The sequence below is a fragment of the Cibotium barometz genome, chromosome 24 (genome assembly GCF_041138505.1).
Source record: "Cibotium barometz isolate CiBa-2024 chromosome 24, ASM4113850v1, whole genome shotgun sequence".
NCBI lineage: Eukaryota > Viridiplantae > Streptophyta > Polypodiopsida > Cyatheales > Cibotiaceae > Cibotium > Cibotium barometz.
Window position 1 is genome coordinate 29,870,209 of NC_141069.1, and position 13,736 is coordinate 29,883,944.

The following is a 13,736-nucleotide window of genomic DNA, read 5'->3' on the forward strand; positions in this document are numbered from 1 at the left end:
GGATGATGAATCTCATACCTATTAAGGACATGCCCATGTGAACAAGCCCTTATCTAGGGCACTTTACATAACCAAACCCTAAGGTATTGAAACCTCATCACCGAGTATGAGGAGTACTTTGGAGATGCCAACAATGAAGTTGAGGATGTAGAGAAGGATGGTGAATTTCCCTTTGATCTAGGTGGATTAAATGAGGGAGATGTTGACTATGATGGATTACCAATGCTTATGTGTGCTTATCATGATGATGGATTACCAATGCCTATGATGATGGATTACCAATGCCTATGTGTGCTTATCATGACAAAGACAAAATGGCTACCCTATGCAATATCTTGAGTGATGCTTATGCTGGTTGTAAAGGAGCCAATACATTAAGGTTGAAGGCATGCATGAATGGAAGTGTGGCACATGTTTTGATTGATAGTGGAAGCACACATAGCTTTATCAACACCAAATCCATGTGGAGTCTTAAATTACAGCCTGTAGCTTTGTCCTTGTGGCATGAGGTTCAAGTGGCTAATGGAGCAAAAATGGATTGCACAATGGTATGCAAGGATGTGAGGTTGATTCTCACAAACAATTATGCTTGAAAAGATGGTTTACTTATATTGGATATAGGTTCCATTGACATTGTTTTAGGATGCGATTGGTTGACAACTCTTGGGTTGTTTCACATGAATTTACAGCAAGGGTATATAAGTTTTATGCATGGAAACCATGAGGTTACATTGATCGGAACTCATGTGCCAAGTATCAAGATGATCAATGCCACACAACTCAAGAGGGAGCTAAAGAAGATGGCATGTATATATGTTTTACAGCTTTTCAAAGGAGAAGGCAATGAACAAAAGGGTGAAGTTATGCATAAAGGTATGAAGGAATTGTTGAAGGAGTACGAGGATGTGTGCCAACTTACACAGCCAAAATAAGAGGTGGATCATGGGATAGAGCTTGAACCGCATACCAAGAATACAAATGGGTATTTGTATTCTTAGATAATATCTTGATATATAGCAAAGGGGAGAAGGAGCACTTGATTCATGTAAGGGCTATTTTGGATGCTTTAAGAGCCAACAAATTATATACAAAGGAGAGCAAATGTACATTTATCGTGAAAATGGTTAAGTATCTAGGACACATAGTGAGCAAAGAAGGCATTATGGTGGACCCTAAGAAGGTTGAGTGTGTTAAGAATTGGCCCACGCTTACAAATACCACTCAATTAAGGGGATTCTTGGGCTTGGAATCATTTTATAGAAGGTTCATTAAGAGGTATGCTCATTTTGCCGCACCTCTCACAGACAAGCTTAAGAAAGAGGCTTTCTTTTGGGATGCTATAGCCGATAAGAGCTTCCAAGAGCTCAAGGAGATTCTCACATCAGCTCCTATACTTGTATGCCCAGGCTTCTCAAAGCCATTTGTGGTTCAAGACAATGCATGTGGAAGAGGCATTGGGGTTTTTTTGTTCCAAGTACATGGAGTGATCGCTTTTGAGAGTCGAAAGCTTGATGAGAAGGAAATGGTTATGCATGTATATGGCCAAGAGATGTTGGCAATACTTCATGCAATAAAGAAGTGGCATCATTACTTGTGTGGGAGTCATTTCTTTGTAAACAGTGATCATAGAGTACTTTAATACTTCTTGTCTCAACCTACACTCTCTCCCAAGCACTAGAAGGTGGGTGGCTACATTGCAAAATTATGACTTTGAGATCTCTTACATGAAAGGAAAAGAGAATGTTGTGGCAGATGCATTGTCACGCATATGGGCATGTAGATGCATGGTGTCAGGCGTTTTTCTGAAAGGTGTTTTGGGCTTGTGTACATATGGAATGCATGGCATGTGTGAAGACTTTGCCCTGGAATGCCTTGGCAGATGTACAGACTGGATGGTTTTGTTTTGGGCTTGTTACAGGTTTGTCCGGAGTGTGGTTTGCTGGGGATGGTATCAGATGTTCGGCCGCTTTGTTTGTGTACGCGTCCAAGAAATAAGTGGGCACTCGTAGGCTGTAATCAAAGGTGTGGAAGCATGCAGCCAATGTTGCCTTGTAGCTGGTGTGAAATGACAAGTTTGGATGGGCATGTTCATGGTAGGAAGGAGGTGGCGCATGAGAATCAAATAAAAAAGCAAGGATGCCAAATTTGGCTACGTGGTTCTTCCAGAAGGTGGTCGCCTACGAGGCAGTTGGTGTTGGCGACAACTGGCGTGGTGGTACTGGCAATGGATTAAGGAGCCGAAGGAGCCAGTGGGGTCTGGGGTCCGCTAGAGGAGCTGAAGAAAAAGGACTCAGTGTGGTGGCCGCCTTAGAGGAGGGAGCAGCTTTGCTGCTGCGGTGGCTGATGGAGTGTCGACTGCGAAGAGAGCCGGAGGGCTGCAACCAGAGAGAAGGGGGCTGCAGGAGGGGAGCCACCTTGGGTTAGCTGGGGGCCTCTGGTGTGCACAGGCGAGGCCGGGAGATGGCCGCATTTTGGGATGCGAAGGATGGCACTGGAAGCTGATTGAGGAGGCAGTGAAGCGGGTGTGACGGCTGGCTTTGTGAGCTGGCGACGAGTGCATACGTGGAGGCATCTCCTTGCGTTGGATTTTGGTTGCTGATGGTGGCTGAGACGTGAAGCAGGCAGGACCTGGCTATGCGCAGAGCTGGAGGCAGTGAGACTAGAGGTGACTCTGAGGTAGTCAGAAGTGAAGCTGTGAAGGAGGGATAGCAGTTTCGCCAAGAGAAGCGAGGGGAGAGAGGCTTGGTTGTCAGACGCAAGGGTGAATTCCCTTGGCAATAAATCCAAGCCAGAGTCTTGGTTTTTGGTGTAATTGCTGAGTTTGTTTAAAATGTGGTGAAGATGGGATTGGATTTCCCAAAGTTTATGGTGTGGGTGGGTGGTGAACTGTGTGAAAAGTGTTCCAGCTGGTGGCTGGTGGTGCCCCCGTTGTCGTGGTGTTTTATCAAAGTTTGGGAGGTGAAGGGCTATAGAGGCATGGTCTTTTTTCTTGTTTTCACCTCACACATGGTAATATCAGAGATACATAAAGATTTTTTTTTTGAGAAAAGATTCTTTCATTAGTTAAATAAAAAACGCCCGTAGGGCTACAAAAGATCTCTCCTGCTCATGAGAGAAACAGAGCAGTGAATACAGCAAGGCAGCCCGGGAGACTCTCCCTAGGTGCTGCAAAATACAAGCATCAGTACAGAGGACTAAAGGCTAAATCATACAATAGGGGGGGAAAAGCCAAACAGGTGGCCTGTAATGCCAACGGGGGGATCCCGTGTGTAAGGTGTAGAAGGGGCCTCTGCGCCGCCAGGTGGTGTGAAAAGCCTGGCGTCGTAAGATCGCCTCATCCCCGAGTCACCCCGGGGATGCGGTCATACTGTCCTCGCAGGGTGTGTATCAACTCCTGCCAAATACCCCGTACCAGTCTCCCCTCAAAGGTCGTGAACACCGGGCCCTCCAAGTGAACTAGATGGTGAGGCTGCTGAGAAATCCGGTGCCAGAACCAGGCGAGGCTGGCCCCTAATGAATCTGATGGCCTGACTGTCCTGCTCCATCTCATAGCCCATAGCAGGCCCTGATGAAGTCGACCAAGCAGTGGCACCCCACGTAAACATACCCTCTAGAGAGAGGGGGGCCAGAATACGCAGCATCTGCAGCCAAATCTGCTGCGCCGCGCCTGAGGGCAATCCCAAAGGCAATGTCTCTGTGTCTCCATAGGGTGGCCACATCGGACGCAGGCCGCCGGAAGACCGCTGTAAACAAGCCAGGTGCCAACTGCTGAGCCCCTGTGGGTGACCAACCACTGGAAAGTCGAGATCCTACGGGCCTGTCGACTAGCCCAAAGCCGAGCCCAAAAATCCTCCAGGAACTCCTGTGAGAGTCCCTGTAGCTGCCAATGCCCCGCTCTGCAGCTGGAGAGACCATCCTCCTCACCGTCAAAATATGCCGCCCTAGCCGAACAGTATACTGGAAAAAGGTGATCTCTGTGGCCTCAAGGGATGCATAAGGATCATGCCACTCATACTTCCTAGGGTCCCACTGTAGCCGGGCCAAGGGGCGCGCTGCATATGCCCATATGCGCCCAATCCGGGAGCACATCAGCAGGGTCAGGGTCAATATGCCACTTCCGAGAAGCGGTGGCCACAACCCGTATCCTCTGAAAGGTGCACTCTGCAACCAAAGGCGACTCCATCTCCACTCTCTGAAGTCTGCCCTCATCCTGAATCTCATAGTAGAGGCATCTGCCATCCTCAGTGCAAGCTCTGACAGTAATCAGGATCTCTAACTGTGTAAAAACTCCCATCCACCGTGGGGTCACTGGCTCAAAAGGCGTGAACCACTCCTCTGTGAGGGCCTCCTGAATATCATCCCTCATAATCAACTCCCCTCTGAGGTGACTCAGCCTCTCCACCTGGATCTCCTCTGGGAGACTACAGAAGGCCTACCAGTCTCCAAAACTACGTGCTGGGCCGCCGCTAACGGTCCCCAGGCTAGACGAGGCCGAGAACCCAGCATATGACCCTGCTCTGTGTGAACCTGGGCTCCAGATGAGCGGCTGTCTGGCCCGCTCCTCAACACAAGAAGGAGGTCGCTGAGAGAGCCCCGGTCTCAGCAGCTCCCAAGCTCTCAGGATGCTCAAAGCAAATCTGTCCTCCCATCCTCTACTGAGGCCTGTCCTCCTCATCTCTATAAAGATCCAACGAATCTCTGGTGCCCAAGTACCCCCTGTTGGGGGAGCCCGAGCCTGCAGCCGCTGCAAGAGAAGCTCTTTCCAAGGCTCAGCACCTGGAAGCAGCCCCCGAACAATAAGCTTCCCCTATAAGGCTCTACTCTAATCGACTGGATCTATAATGCCCAAGCCTCCATGAGCCAGCGGAAGTGTAATAACTGCCCATGCAACCTTTGCCCGGGCTGGCTGACCGTCCCGCCCAGACCAAAGAAAGTTCATGATCAGCCTCTGTACCTGGCTGATGCAAGAGCTCGAGAAGATCCGGCAAGACGTAATGTACCACATGGTCACTAACAGCACCTGATTTGCCACCACCACCCTCCCAGCCAAGGATAGTCGAGCTGTACTCCAATACAAAAGCTTCTTCCGAATGCTCAGAAGAAGCAGGGCAATCTGTTGCTCAGGTGACAAATCTAGTCTAATCTGGCATCCCAAATACCGCACTGCTGTGCCAGGAGGAATCCATCTAAAACCGGGGTCCGGGCTCCGTGCTGGAGTGGGAGCACTATTGATCCAAAAGGCCACTATCTTGCGCCAATTGATCAATGCTCCCGAAGCTGCACTAAAAACCTGGAGCGACTGCTTTGCCCGAAGAAGATTGGCCTCTTGGCCATGCAAAAATAAGCCCGTGTCGTCTGCAAACTCACCATCGAGCAGGTCCTCCCCCCGGACTGGGAGCTGGAGTCCTCTGTCGTCAAATACATGCTCATAGCCTCCACAAAGAAGAGAAAAAGAAAAGGGGCGAGGGGACACCCCTGACGGACTGATCTGGTCGCGGCCCCCGTCCTCCTGCAATCAAAACCTGGCTACGAGCTGTGGAATACAGAGCCACCACCCCTCTGATCCATCCTGGCTCAAAGCCCAGGCGGCGAAGCATAGTGCCCTGTAAGAAACCCCAATCAACTCTATCGTATGCCTTCTCAAACTCGAGAAGCATCACGACCAAGTCCTCGCCAAGAAATCTAGCTCGGGCTGTCCCCTCCTAGAAAGTAAAGATGTTGTCAAGGATACTGCGCTCCTTGACGAATCTTGTCTGGGTAGCATGAATCCTCAAACTCAAGGCCTTTGCTAAGACCTTGTAGACAGTATTGAGGATCGTAATAGGCCTCCAATGCCGAATATCATCTGATACTCCCTCCCCCTTGGGGATAAGAAAGATCAAGCCCTCTGAAAAGCTATGTGGCATCACCCCAGTGTCCAAAACATACTGAAAGCCCCTGCGGCGGAGGCGTAGCCCCAAAAGGTCCCAATAGCGCATAAAAAAGGCCGGCGTCAGTCTGTCCTCCCCTGGGCAACTATGTCGCGGGCAGGACCCTCAAGGCCTTGGCAAGCTCAATCTCTAAAAGAGGCGCACCAAGAACTGTACGCATACGATCTGTGACCCTCCTCTGCACATGGGTCCACACAGTCTGTCTGCAAGCATCTCGATCCTCAGTGGCTGGCTCCGCTGAAAACAGGTCTCTATAGAATGCAGTGGCAATGGCTCTGATCTCCTCGGGCTCAGTAGAAGCTACCGATCCATCCGGTCTACCAAGCTGACGGACTCCTGCTCGAGCATGGCGGGGTCCAGTGATCTCAAAAAACTCCCCAGTCACTCTATCACCAAGCTGCGTCCACTGAGAGGCCTGGTGATGATAGTAAAACTCATGTCTCTGCTCCTCTGCCTCTCTAACCTCCTGGCGTGCCTGGCTCAGCTGTGACGCCACCCACTCACATGCAGGCTGCTGCTCTTGAAGGCGCTATAGCGAAGCAAGGCTGCTTCTCAGCCGATGCTCCCACTCGTGAATCTCTCCCAGCCGTGTCAAAGCTACTGCGTGCAGGAAAGAGCTAAGCTCGATGAGTCCCTGGGCACACTGGCCTGCTACATCCTGGTCAGAGCACTGACTATCATGCTAGATCCTCTCAATGTCCTCAACGAGACTGGGATCTGCAAGTACCCTCTCTGGGATCCTCAACTGCAAGCTGGGCTCCCGTGTCCTCTCCTCCAATGTCAAAATAACTGGCGCATGATCTGAAAATGAGATGCCAGCGAGAATGCCGACGGAGCCCCCTCGCTCCCCTAACCAGTCGCCCACATAAAAGCGATCAATCCATGATAGATTAGTCCCTCACTGTCGGCGATCCGACCGAGAGAAACTAAGACTGTCCTGAGAGCGGGAGAAGGCCCCATGCTGCCATGCATCAGTGATCCTCAGTGACATGCAAAACCGGTCCCAAGCTGCAAGCTCCGTGCCGTGCACTATAACATGACTGCCTCCCACCCTATTGGCCGGGTCCTTAAGCATGTTGAAGTCTCCCCCGTGAAGTCTCCCCCGACACACCAATGTGGGGCCTCTGGCAATGCATCTGTAACCTGGGTCCAGAACTCTGCTCTGGCACTAGCATGATTGGGCGCATAGACGTTGAGCACGCCCAATAGCTCATCATGCATCCTCAGAATGACATACTGTGCTCTACCAGGCACAATGATCCCTTGATCCACAATGGCCTGCCACCATACATCTGCTATGACCATGCATACTCCTCCCTCTCCACCCAAAGGACCAAACCCTGCAGACCAAAAGGTGTCCCATCTACCAGGCATCACCGAACCATATCTCCGGATCCTGCTCTCACCCAAGTGATGCTCCTGCATCATCAAAATATCAATGCTGCCACCAACCAGGCATCTCTGAAGCTCCTGCCTCAAGCAACCACGATAGCGTATAAAATGTGCTCCGCCAAGGCCCTATACATTCCATGAGATGATCCTCATGGATGACCTGCTGAGGTGGAGGCTGTCTCAGCCGTACGGCGGGCCTTCGCAAGCGGCTTGGATGGAGAGTAGTCCCCATCCGATGTATTGCAAGAATCACGGATCAGGCGCCAGTGGGCTGTGGCCCATGGCGACTGCCTCCCGCTGTGACAGAGCAACCTCATGTATACATACATATCCAGGGTCGCGTGCAAGGTTTGCCACTATGCGGACGACCAAATGACAAATCCTTGAGGCATCCACACTCCCGGGATCCAAGAAAAAATGAGCCAACTCCCATAGTCGGCCTATCACATCTGTCACCTCCAGATCGCTCACATGATGAGAAAACTCAACTGCCTGAGTCTTCAAAGTGCTAAGAGCGGGCACTAGAGTCCACTCCCGGTCGTAAGGGCCACATAGAGGGAACGAGAAGGCCACCGCTGAATCAAGTGCCTCCTCCCCGCGGGCCGGGGAGGTATCACTACATGAACTCGGATGGGTGCTGGCTCATGGGGGCCCTCTGCTCCAAAAAGCCATGTGAAGGCGTAATCAAAAGCCTCCGAGCGCTGTCTAATGCCGAGGTGACTCAGCCGACTGCGGATAGATGATATCCGTGAAGCCCGAATCGGCATGGTAGGTCTCCTCTGTGGTGCTCGAGCGAGGTCGGTGCTCAGCGCCCTCCGGACTGCAGGTGAGCGCCAGGGGACTGCCAAGGCCTCCCGGGAAGGGGAGGCGGGCGGGGGGGGAGGAGGGGGGGTGAGGGGGGTGGAGAGGGAGCCGCTGCCGAAACAGGAGCGGGGATGGGAGGAGGCGAAGATGGAAGCGAGTCGGTGGGAGGGGACGGGGGTGTGGGGGGTGAAGGAGGGGGTGCTGGCATCTCCTGGTCCTCAGTCATCGCCGCAGGGGTCTCCTCCTGGAGGGGAGCAAAACTGTTCCTCACGGGAACCTAGTGAGGCTAAGACTGTGGCTGCTGCTGCAGTGGTCTCTGGGCGTGCTACTGTGGCTGTCGCCCTCGGCGGAGCCCCTGTCCAGGCTGCCACTCCAAGGTCTGTGGCCTGAGCAGGTGTCCCGGAGGCAGCCTGCCGAGCCGCATCTATGGGCAAGCCATCAGGGGCCTGCTGCTATGGTGAGGGTTCGGGGTCTCCTGCGAGGGCAGGCCTTGTTGGCCAGATGACCGACCTGCCTGCAAATGAAGCACTGGTTCGGGAGCCCCGAGAACTCCACTCTTTGATCAATCCATCCCCCCTATCCTAGGTAGCTGAATGACCTTAGGAAGGGAGGAGATGTCAGACACCAACACTCTGACCGAAGGTAGCCCAGCTGCTCTGGCCACCACTGAAGCTGCTGTGGGGCCAGTCTCTAGTACCGAGCCCACCAATGCTCCTAGCCTAGAGAGGAGCAGAAGATACTCCCGGCGGAGTCCAGGGAAGCAAACTGTAACATGGAAAAGACGCTCTCCCTGCTCAACCGCCGCTGCTAGGTCAAAGCCATGCTGCCAAGGTATGAAAAAAGCCTGAGCACCCCTGATGTCAAGGGGACTCATGGCAAGGACCTTGGCCATGCTCTGGGTGGTTTCGAACTCGATCTGGTAATGTCCACGGCCCAGAAGCTGTATGTCCAGGATCTTGCCCACATCTGCAAGAAGGCGGGCCTCGAGAAGATCCCGGATCTCCCCTCTGCTGGGGCGAGTGCCGACTATACGGCAGATGGTGGAATGTGCCTGAAGGCGAGGCTCGCTTCCTCTTCCGACGAAAGAGAAAGCCTGATGGGGGTGTCAGTCCCAGAGGTACATAAAGATTGGATTTTGGATATCCAAGAAGAGTACCTATTGGATGAGGAAGTGGCACCAATATGGCATAAATTACAGCAACAAGGAGCCCATGATGATTTGCTACATTTTGAACTTCGTAATGGACTCATCTACTACAACAAAGGTAAAGTCTACCTTGTGCCTACATCAAGCTACAAGAAGAGGGTGTTAGAAGAGATTCATTTTTCTCCATTGTTGTCAGGGGGACACGTGGGACTGTTTAAGACCTTTGAGAAGGTGCCGAAGAGTTTTTATTGGAAAGGAATGTGGAAGGATGTGTATACTTTTGTGACAAGCTGCTTGCCTTGTCAGCAAAACAAGGATCCCACGCATAAGCCCAGTGGTTTTCTTCAGCCTTTTTCTATTCTCAATGGCAAATGGACACACATCTCCATGGATTTCATCATAGGGCCTCGTCATACAAGGGGATGGGATAGTATATATGTGGTGGTAGACCGCTTGACAAAAGTGGCACATTTTATTCCTTCCAAGGTCAAATTTTCAGCATCTATGGTTGCAAAACAGTTTGTGGATCATGTGTTCAAGTTGCATGGAGTGCCACAACAAATTGTTAGTGATTGAGATTTGAAGTTTATGAGTTCATTTTGAAGGACATTGTTTGAGATCATGGGGACTGTTTTGACACCCAGCACCTCCTATCACCCCAAAACCGATGTACAAACCGAGAGGGTGAACAAGTAACTTACTTAAGGCACTATTGCCATGATACGCAAGGTGTTTGGGATGAGTGGTTGCTGCTTGCCAAGCTTTCTCATAATAGCATGCATCATTAGAGCATTGGCATATCTCCTTTTTTGAGGCACTTTATGCGTATAAAGTGAATATGTCAATGATGGTTCAAAAGCAAGAAGGGGTGAATCCTAATGCAAAAGAGGAGATGTAAAAGTTGGATGCACTCTTACAACAATGCAAAGCTGATATGAAGAACAATCAAGAAAGGATGAGACATTATGCTAATGATCGTCGGAAGCCATTGGAGTTCATGGAAGGTGATTACAGCCTAAAGACTTAGCAGAGGCAATTAAGTATGCGTAGATATTTGATAACATCAAGCGCCATAGTGCGCGTGGTGGTTCTAGTAGCAGGGCCGAGGGTAGTGAGAAGAGGAGGTCAGGCCTTAAAATAAAAGGGTTCCGCAATGATAAGCAGGGGGATAGGATGGACCAGGAAGGACAGGGTGGTCATTGGTCTAAAAAACCGTGACCATCCAGGAAGAAAAGAGACAGCGAAATCCAAAAGAAAGAGTAGTATATTAAAGCGCAAAAGGAAAATCGTTGCTTTAATTGCAAAGATGTAGGGCACATGAAGGCTGAGTGTCCAAAGCCTAAAGCCAGCACGAGTGGCAACGAGCCCAAAAGAGATGGTAAATCCTTTAGGCAGTTGCATACAGTGCAGAGACTTCCTCTCAGTTCTGCAGAGTTCAGAGAGGTGACAGTGTGTCATTGTGATGAGCATCACGCTTGTTCAGTGACACCAGCGATGTGGCAGCCTATTGTAGGTCCGCATGACATGGTGCACATGTATGGCACCATAGTAGGTGGCCGTAGAGTCACAGTTTTTATTGATGATGGAGCTAGCCACAACTTCTTGAACTACTCATCGTTAGTCAAGAAGTTGGGGTTGACTGAGACCCGGAGTGACCACAACTTATCACCCATCTTCGCACATTAAGATTTAATCAAAATTAATTAAATTATGTCGATGTTTGTATTTATATTTTTAAATACATGTAGATATGTATAAGTATATGTGTCTATGTATAGGTTTATGTATCTAAAACATAATATTATATATACTATATATTTATATATGTGTGTGTGTGTGTGAGAGAGAGAGAGAGAGAGAGAGAGAGAGAGAGAGAGAGAGCAGGTGTGTATATGTGTATGCATGTGAGAGAGAGAGAGAGAGAGTTTCAACATTTGAGAGTGTGTGTACGTTGACAGAGAGAGGGAGAGGGTCATGTGCATGTGCATGTGCATGTGAGAGAGAGAGAGAGAGAGAGATGGTTGTAGAGAGGGAATAGTTCTTTTCTGGAACCTTAGTCGGTTGCAGCAATGCACGGGCGCAATACTAGTATATATTATAGAGCTTACACCTATATGCCACGTCTGTCTGTCTCAGCTGCTTTCCTTTATGAGGGGTGTCCCTAATGCCTGCAAGGTCAGTTGAGGGGGGTCATCTATTTCCACCTTTTAAATTTCAAACTCGCCTCATTTTGGGAGAGAGAGAACCGTTACTAAGTCGGGCTTTTCACCACTCAAATGGACGCTCAAAATGTTGATTGGGGTGGGGGACGTGCTGAGCAAGGGGATACAAAGCACACAGAGGTGAATATCGTAGCATGAAGGCAGTGTAGGAGCTTAACAATGCCACTCAGCAATAGCAAACAAGGAACGAGGTGGAGGTGGGTGTTTGGGGTGAAGCTCTGCAGGCAGCCATTGCCAAGGAACCCTCGCAGAACGCCTCTTTGCCTCCGTCAACAATATCACCTTTGTGGATCCATCCATTTCAGTGCTACAGGTGCGCAGTAGGTCCTACTTAAATATTCGACATATAAGTATATACTAGTATTGCACCCGCACATTGCTACGGCCGACCAAGGTTCCAGAAAAGGACTATTCCCTCTCTACAACCATCTCTCTCTCTCTCTCTCTCTGACACACACACACACACACATGCACATGACCCTCTCTCTCTCTCTGTCACGTACACACATTCTCAAATGTTGAAACTCTCTCTCTCTCTCTCTCTCTCTCTCTCTCTCATGCACACACATACACACATGCTCTCTCTCTCTCTCTCTCTCTCTCTCTCTCTCACACACACACACACACACACACACACACATGCACACACTCCCTCTCTCTTCTTACACTCTCCCATACATAGAAGCGCTCTCTCTCTCTCTCTCTCTCACGCACACATACACATATGTAAATATATAGTATATACAATATTATGTTTTAGATACATAAACCTATACATAGACACATATACTTATACATATATACATGTATTTAAAAATATAAATACAAACATCGACATAATTTAATTAATTTTGATTAAATTTTAATGTGCGAAGATGGGTGATAAGTTGTGGTCACTTTTAAATATATAGATAGATATATCATACACACATCTAAACACACACACACACACACACACACACACACACACACATATACATATGTATGTATGTATATATAAATGTAAATAAACACACACACACACACACACACACACATGTATACACATATATACATATATGTTTTCTATTTAATTTATATTTTATTAAAAGATACTTTTTATTCTCTATCTCTCACTCTCTTTCTCTCTCTTTTCACCCTCCCTCATTACATCTCTCTCTCTCTCTCTCTCTCTCTCTCTCTCTCTCTCTCTCCAGGTCTGCCCCATCTCACTCTCTCTCTCAAGCACATTCTACACATAGATACATATGTACGCACATGCATGCATATACTCACACACACACACACACACACACACACACGTACACACCGCACATACACTAATCTAAATGCACACTCTCTCCTCCCACACAAACTATCTCCTACGTAGAAATTATCTATCGCCTCTCTCTCTCTCTCTCTCTCTCTCACACACACACATGTACACACCACACATACACTAATGAAAACACACACTATCTCCTCCCACAAAAACTATCTCCTACATAGAAATTCTCAGCCTCTCTCTCTCTCTCTCTCTCTCTCTCTCACACACACACACACACACACACACTCTCTCTCTCTCTCTCTCTCTCTCTCTCTCTCTCTCTTCACATACACTCTCTCACATGGAAACTCTCTCTCTCTCTCTCTCTCTCTCTCTCTCTCTCTCTCTCTCACACACACACACACACACACACACACACACACACACACACTTAAATAGATTTACACACACAGATATAATTTTAATAAATTTTAATGGTAGGGATGGTGGTGAGGTGTGCTCACTCTCAAATAAATGCATCTTACATGTAATCTCTCTCTCTCATACACACACACACACACATGTAATCTCTCTCTCTCTCTCTCTCTCTCTCTCATACACACACACACACACACACACACACACACATGCACACTATTTATATATACATGCTTACATACCTATAGATACACATACATACATAATATATAGAAGTGTGTGTATCTATAGGTATGTAAGCATGTATACAAAGATTTCATTGAAAGATGTGAGATGAGATCTTCTTAGATTCAAATTCAAAATCGCATTGGAAGATGTGAGATTTGGCTCCTCCACGCTTGAAGGAGGAGTAGTTATTTTGAAATAGCCCCACCTCCTTTGCCCACGTGGAGGGAGGTGGGGTTGTGGTTAATCCTATATAGATGAATCCCTACAATTAGCGAGTTTTAATTTAATTGATTGCCTTTTGGGTTCTCTTTTTGCTCAAGTCAGATCAA

The 13,736-nt window shown here is 48.8% G+C and overlaps 1 long non-coding RNA gene across 1 annotated transcript in view; it reads left to right on the top strand.

The window, feature by feature from the left end:
- Positions 1-11,562: 11,562 nt before the first annotated feature.
- LOC147625156 (uncharacterized) overlaps positions 11,563-13,736 on the top strand; it is a 3,016-nt gene continuing 842 nt past the window's right edge. Inside the window, exons 1-2 of the long non-coding RNA XR_015269028.1 lie at positions 11,563-11,808; positions 13,732-13,736. The exon at positions 13,732-13,736 is cut by the window's right edge and continues 125 nt beyond it. This is a non-coding gene — a long non-coding RNA (uncharacterized LOC147625156). The remainder of the gene's footprint in view (positions 11,809-13,731) is intronic.